The sequence below is a fragment of the Nilaparvata lugens genome, chromosome 8 (assembly GCF_014356525.2).
Source record: "Nilaparvata lugens isolate BPH chromosome 8, ASM1435652v1, whole genome shotgun sequence".
Classification (NCBI taxonomy): Eukaryota; Metazoa; Arthropoda; class Insecta; order Hemiptera; family Delphacidae; genus Nilaparvata; species Nilaparvata lugens.
Genome location: NC_052511.1, coordinates 5,691,374 through 5,699,339, shown reverse-complemented (window position 1 = coordinate 5,699,339; position 7,966 = coordinate 5,691,374).

Sequence of the window (7,966 nt, the reverse complement as noted above, 5' to 3'; positions counted from 1 at the left end):
CTGAACATATCAGTGTTGTATGTTGAAGTAGTATATTACTTCATGATAAACCTCCAGTAATGAGTTATAATCATTATAATGCTATTCCTTGCTTTGAGAAGGCATGTAATCAGTTTCGAATTATCCATCCCGACTTTAATGTTTGTTGTATTTCTTGTTCGAATCATTGAAAGTATTAATTGTATTAACAATTGCAAAAAATTGAAATAATTTTACCTTGAATGGTAATTAACTGTCTATTATGATCACTATTATCGGTATATTTGGTCCCTCTACAAGTTCTAAAGCCAGACACTCAAGTTTATCATCAGTATTTTGCTCAAGCAAAAGACGGATCGTTTGGTTCAAGCAAAAGACGGATGTAAAATTGCGTCGACACGCATCCGTCTTTTTGTGCTCACAAGCTCAGTTCGTCATCAACATCTACCATATATCCGGTAGATGAGTAATAATTATATCGTATTTTTTCGCTGATTCAACTGGATAATGCTATATTTAACAACATAATGACAAAATTATTACTGTTAATCGCTAAATGGCTTGGTTTACATGTCATATCTCGAGACACAGTGATTGTAAATGGATTGAAATTTTGTAGATAGTATTCTTATCAACAATAGAGTACATCTTAATATATCATGATAGTAAATCATAATATCAACATCAAATTCTTAGAGAATCATTAGAATCAAGAAAGAGAAAAATGGTTAAATGGCGTTATATACAATCGATAAAATACTTGCTTATTTTCAAGTACTCGCGAGGCATTTTATTAATTTGAGGGCGCTGCATCCAAATCTGAAATAAAAATTACTCTATCTCCATTTTTACGCGATTTAGGTTTTGTTGGATAGGCAAAAGACGGACGGTTTGATGGAAAAAGATTGCCGGCCGATACATTTCAAGTTTGATGACTTAAGCTTGAACACCCATCCGTTTTACTGTCCAGACGCAACGACTTACATGCTCCGACTTTTGCTTGAGCAAAAGACTGAAGCTAAACTTGAGCGTCTGGACCGGGCTTAATACTTACAAATTCTGGTTCATGTTATAAATTCAATTAATTCAGTTATGGGTGTGTTTTACTATCTTCCTATTGGGGTTTATCTATTCATACATATTTCTAGTTCCTCCCATTTTTTTTTCTCCAAACTGAATATATTTGGGGCGTGGACAAATATTTTCTATTTCAATGATACTGCATATCAAATCAAAATTTTCAAAAGTCTAGAACCCTTAATGAATAGCTTTTTAAAATATAGGTTTCATTCTCTATTTATTTTTGCTCTCTGTGTTTTAATGATTGCTATTATAGTAGAAACGGTGATGAAATTAGTTACTATAAACTATTACTAAAATCCCTTTCACTGTTTGAATATTTTCTTTTGAATGTCAGTGAGAAAATTGTAATAATGTTTTTTCATACTCCAGAGTATGATGTATAACACTAGAATAAATAAACTTTTACAGTTAAATAAAACAAAATAGAATATTCAAACAGTGTTAGTGATTTCGGTTATAGTTTTAATTACTTCTTGAATCACGTTCTCAAATCATCAAAGTTGTGGGACTTCTTTATATTACCAAAATATACATATTTTGAGGATTTCTAATAGTTTCCAGTTTGTTTGCCAGATTGACAATTAATAAATTTCAATAATATTCTAGTGAAATCACTTGACATTTATTTTAGTGCACTAATTTCTACTTTGAAACTCCAGTTATTATGATGAGTTGATGACTAGATCAATCTACGCCGATATTTCGATATAGATCAACCGATGACGATATTTTGTTGTATGTGTGGAACGTGTACTTTTGTTATGAGATTGGAATCAATTGCATTGTTTTCCATTAAGATCAGAATTTCATGAGTGATGGTTGCTAATATAATTTCACAAAAGCAGTGACATATTGTTTGGCTGAAAATTTTGAAAATAATTTTTCAAATATTGAAATAACAAAGTGGTATTATTCGTAATGAATATTGTGATAGTGTGCATGCGTGTAAAATATTTTTCATAAGTTTAATATTAATTATTAATTTTAGTTATTTTTGTATTCCCTTATTTTTGCTAATACTTGAAAGGAATATCTTTTCTACTGCAATTTTGACATTAACACAGTTCGTCTCACTAAATATGGGAATAATAACTATCAAATTGGTTTATCTTAACAAAAAATATGATAATTCTCGATTTTACTATGGATGTTCTTTACAGATTAATCCTTGGCTTTGATAATAATTGTCTATCTAAATTTTTCAAAGAATCTATTACTATCTTATTTCATTTTATTTGTGTTGTTGATATTTGCTAATAGCTCAGGCTTTTGTTTCCTATAGCAAAATAAGTTTACATCACCCACCAAGCTAGTTACAAATTATGATTTCCACTAAGTCCAGTTTTTCCAATTTTTTCATTCTAGGCTACATTGATAATTAAATTACTTTCTGATCTTAGTCGATCAAATAGAACCCACATTTGATATGTATCAGATATATTCAAGGAGATTTAAAACTAATAGAATGGTTGAAATTTTTCAAAATAGTTCAGTATATAATTTGTAGAGTTCCACTGCGTGAAAATTAGGGATCTTATTCAATGCTACAATAATACAATAACATAACTTGGAAATCAAATATTAAATTTAATAGATTATTAAATATTAACATTTCTAAATCTGCTGAAGCCGTGTACCATTACTTTTGAAGGTAACACTTCCATAACTTTATTTAAATTCAATTCTTATGTGAAAGATATTCATGGGCAGTGGTATTGCAGTGTGGAAGATATACCTTAAAATTATTTGTAAAAGTTCAACATGATTTTTGAACATTGTTCTATTTAGTTTGAGTATTTGTTACTCTAACCGTATTATTATTAGATAACTTGATGTGCTGGTAACATAACTGTCAGGTAACAGAAAGCATGATTTTTGAACTGTGTTCTATTTAGTTTGTTGAATATTTGTTATTCCAACCGTATTATCTTAATCAGTTATCGACGTGAAAGTCTGCATTTGAGATGCAAGTACAAAGCATGTTCGAAAACTGTTGATTTCTCATTTTTAAAACTGCATGTAAATTTAAAATTCAGCTCTTTCGATTCTTCCATGAGTTTTGATTAGTAGCCGATAGTGATCCAAGTTCAAAAGTTGTTGAAGATAATGAAAGGTGCAATATTTTTAGTAGTTTTTTTGAAGGTATAATATCAATTTACATTAAAAACTATTTATTTTATTTTGAGTTTTGAAACTTTTTTCTGTTTCATACACTACTTATTTAATATTATCTCAGATCAATATTATTACCCAAAATTTTGAACCGTTTAAGTTATTTTCAAATTCTTCAGCATCTCTGAAGAGAAAATTGATATAAAAATGTCTCAGCTATAACATAATTTCTCTTAGTAAATAGTCAATTTAGACTACTTGTGTAGTGCTTTGATTCCAATTAAGATCTCTTTTTGTTATGAAAATATCATTTGTTTAATAAATAAAAACGGAATCATTAAAAAGTAGATATCAGATTTTTTAGTTTACTACTGGAGACATTGTTAGGGAAAAATTAGAAAAACTTTAAATCATTTCTCAACTATCCTGAACTTTTGAGGACTTTGCAATATTTTATTCCAAAGTATTAGAACTAGAAGTATCAGCTTATTGTGGTATTTGCAATAATCCTGATGTTTGCTCAAATTGAAAATGATTCACATTTCAACAGTTTTCAAACACTTGGATCACGTTGGTAAAAAAGTTTTGATCTGTAAAATTTTAAACTTTTAATATTTTTCAAGTTTAACTCATAATATTTTGATCATTTTAGTAAATGTTATGGTGGAAAAAGGGAGCGACAAGCTCCTTAATAGTGTGCCTACTTATGTTGAGCATAAGAACCATTTCGAATTAATTTTGGTTGTACATATAATATTGCATTGGAGGTAATTAATTAATAGTTCTAGGAATAGTTAAGATAATCTAAAACTAAGCAATAATATTTAAGTAAGAAGTAGTTAAGTTTCGTCAAAAAAATATCAACGTTTGAAATCAATATTCAGGTTCAAAAATAAATCTAATTTTTGGTATTGCATTAGGGCAGCTTACTTACTTAGTAATATAATGTGCTATTATTTATTTCTTTGTTTATATGACAAATCAACGATAATTTAGCGATCATTTTAGATATTTGTTTGAATTTTTTGTCTTATTCTAGTTATGATTGCTGCTCTCTGAAACTCATTTATAATTATCCGAAGAAAATATAGTAACGGTCATCGATTTTTAATGTCATATTAAATCTGCATTATTTGGAATAACAAATAATAATATTGGTTATATGAGTTTTCAATAATTCTTATATTAGGGTTGTATCAAATTGTCTAGTAATCAAGTCCGTGAAAATATATGTTACTTGTTATTGCATGAAATTTGTTGTTTTTATCTTTTTGAATTTAATGAAAGAAAAATAAATTCTCCAACTCATTTGAAATCAGAGATATTTCTGAAGTGTCCGGATGAAATGAAAGCTCACAATTCATAGGCTGAGTTCAGTGATTAATGATTTAAGTGGATGATCATTGCATTGAATTTTTACTGCCAAATTACAATCTACCTCATGATTTCAATTTATGTAAGTTTTAAAAATTGAGCTTCTATATTTGTATTTGATTATTACAACATTAATTTGTAACTTGAGAGTTGAAATAATGTATTTCCATAGTTGGTCGTTCAATTACTTGGGATTTGATATTTTTGTGATGAGTGTATAAACAATATTCATTCAGAATAAATTTGATTTTATCAAAATATTGTTTAATATATTACTTATATAAATTTTAGCAGCTCATTTTCATTGACAGGAAATGACAATTTCAATGTAGTTTTTGATTGATCGAATTATTCAGGTTTTTTTTTATTAGACAGCAGCTCTTTTCTGGGACCTGAAATTATAATAATAAAGACAGTAAAATGTTTTGTTCGGAGATTTTTCTTGCCATGTCAATCAGTTTTGTAACAAATTCATCGTAACAAAAAGTAGGTTGAATTTTTTTTAATATCTTTGTTAGATTAATTTCTTTTGAGTTGATGTTTTCATAGCATTATTCTAATAGATGTTACATTCATTACCTGTGATAATTCAAAAGTATATTTTAGTTTTTGCTTCAAATTGAGCCAACAACAGTATTGAGAATTTTCAACTTTTAGTTGATAATTTCAAAGTCTCATTGATGTAAAAAGATGACTCGAAATCATCCATTCACTCTTCTACATAACCCAATTAATAATCTTGTTATGTAGGGTATGTGAATCGGTTTTAATAGGCGATAATTTTTCAGAATTTGGCAAATCAAAATGTATTATTTATTCATACAATGATACTCAGTGATTCATTAAAATAGTTTTGAGCTGTGTCCATTGTTTCTCCCCCGATTATGATTCAATATACTGGTCAAAAAAGTAGGTTATGTTTTACTATTATGACATCAGAATATTGTATTTTAATCTCTTACTAGAATAAATGAAAGGTGTACACACCAACACAACTAATAATTTCAGTATTGATCCCTAATTTTTAAAACAATAATTACTCGCTAATTTATTTGTTTGATTAACGAACGTGTGATACTGGATTGAATAATATTAGTATTAGTTATGTATATATAAGCCATCAAATGAAGTGGCTATTTTGATTTCTCAAAACTGATTAATTCTATTAGTAAGTTTAAAAATATTGTGTTACATAATGCTGAATTGAACAGTCGAGGCTATTTCTAAAAATGTTATTTCAACAGAAACAAGTGACCATTATATGAAACGGCAGGTCAATGATTTCGCAATTAAAATATCAGAAAACCTGATTTCAAGTAAGAATTTTGACTGTTAATTATTATCTCTCATTGACTAGTTCCTTGGTTGTGATGCTGTCTTATTACTTTCAACATGACAATTCTACAATGTATTTAAGATATTTTTCTGTTGTAAGGTACATAGTAGTAATGTTTTTAAACGTTTATTTGTAGTTTTAGAGCTTTTTATACTAACTTTTTATACTTAATCATTTAATTTTTAAGATAGTTTGTAGTTGTTTAGATTTTGTATTGCAGTGTTAATTTATTTTTATAGTATCAGTGTAATTGTACGCTTTTTTATGTTTTTCCGGCATCAGTACTGCTTATAGGCTACATTTTTCCTAATTTGCTATTAATATGCAACTCTTTACTTATAAGCAAAAGTTGGATTATTGTATTTTGAAACTCAGGGTATGTCATCTTTGTAACTCATGTTGAAGAAAGCAATTAACATTTCATCCACCTTGTATTTATATTTTTAGATCCTAGAAATTGCCCAGTAATTTGTCCATTAGACTATCATTTTAAACAAACTTGAAATGCTACTGTAGGCTATACGTTTTAATACGTATTCTACAATCCTAATATATATTTTTCGTTATACTAATTTTCAATTACAACCTATATATATTTCCCATTTAAAAAATCTTTTATCCAATATTACTTACATGCTATTGCTATCCAAATTTATTTTGTAAAATATTTGAAAAATTTTCCAAGCAGTTTTTGAAATTCAATGGAATGAAATTTATCTTTATGATTCTACCAGCCGGGTATCTCAAATCATATCATCACTGTATCTAGCTAAACCATTACAATAAAGTTATGATTGAAAATAAAGTTTTGATGAATATATAATGATTTAGTTGAGCGTATCGACCAATCTATTCTATTTTAATGTATAATGATTTAGTTGAGTGTATCGACCAATCCATTCTATTTTAATGTATAATGATTTAGTTGAGTGTATCGACCAATCCATTCTATTTTAAAGTCCTTACAACATTTTGATGAAACACTTGAACTATCGAACGAACTTGTCCACACATTTTGTTTGTCTACAATATCCAATTAACTTTTAACTTGATAAATTAAGAAAAAAGCACTCATAGAATGGCTATTAATATTTTTCATGCTCACTACTTGCCAGATAAAAAAAAGGATATAGCTCTTGCATGATAATTCAATATCTACTCTCAATTATTCTTTCTAGAGTCTAGATTATTCAAACTCTTGTTAAAATAGGTTGAGCTACTGTTTAAAATTTACAATAGAGCATCTATTGGTGCGACATATAGAACACGGCCTAGTTATTTAAATAATTAGAAATATTGGAAAAATATTTATTGATGCAGTGAGAACTAAAAATTGCTAGGATTTTCTTTCATTTGATTCTAATATTTGCTTATCCGTATTCACTTTGTAAATTTGATTGCTACAAAATCATGTTTGCAATATCCATACTTGCTCATTAGTTACATAATTAAATTCATATATTTTCGAATTCAGTCTTAAAAATATATTTATAAAAACTTTCGTATTATTATTGTGGAGCCAGTTGTGGTTGAAGATTGCATACATATTTTGCGAGACATAATTTCTGATTTAAAACGAATTTCTTTCAACAATCATCATCCTAGTTCTGTTACCATGAATCATTAAGGTCTATCTTATTACCTTCTGTGCTTAAACTAGAGCTCTGTAGTATTGATGAGATCTTCAATAATTTCTGTTCAGTTGGGAATTAATTTTAATGTTATTAATAATGATTGAATGATTTTTTTTCATTAATGTTTAATTCTTGTAAATAGTAACATTTTCTTATAAAACATTTAATTTGATAATGAAAAGCAATAAAAAAAATATTGACTATGTTTGTCTTTGGAATCATTTCAGCTTTATCATATTTGTGTAAGCTTTTTATTCATTAGGATGTTACTGAGATTGCATGGTACAATAATGGTGTAGCAGTGGTTTAAAGGTCAATATTTAAATATGCTTATGTTACAATGCTTACCGGTCATAAGACTTTATATTAAGGTGGAATGAATGAGATTTTGTCAGTTCCACAATAATTCATTTCACCTTAATGTGGAGAAAGTCCAAAACATTTATAT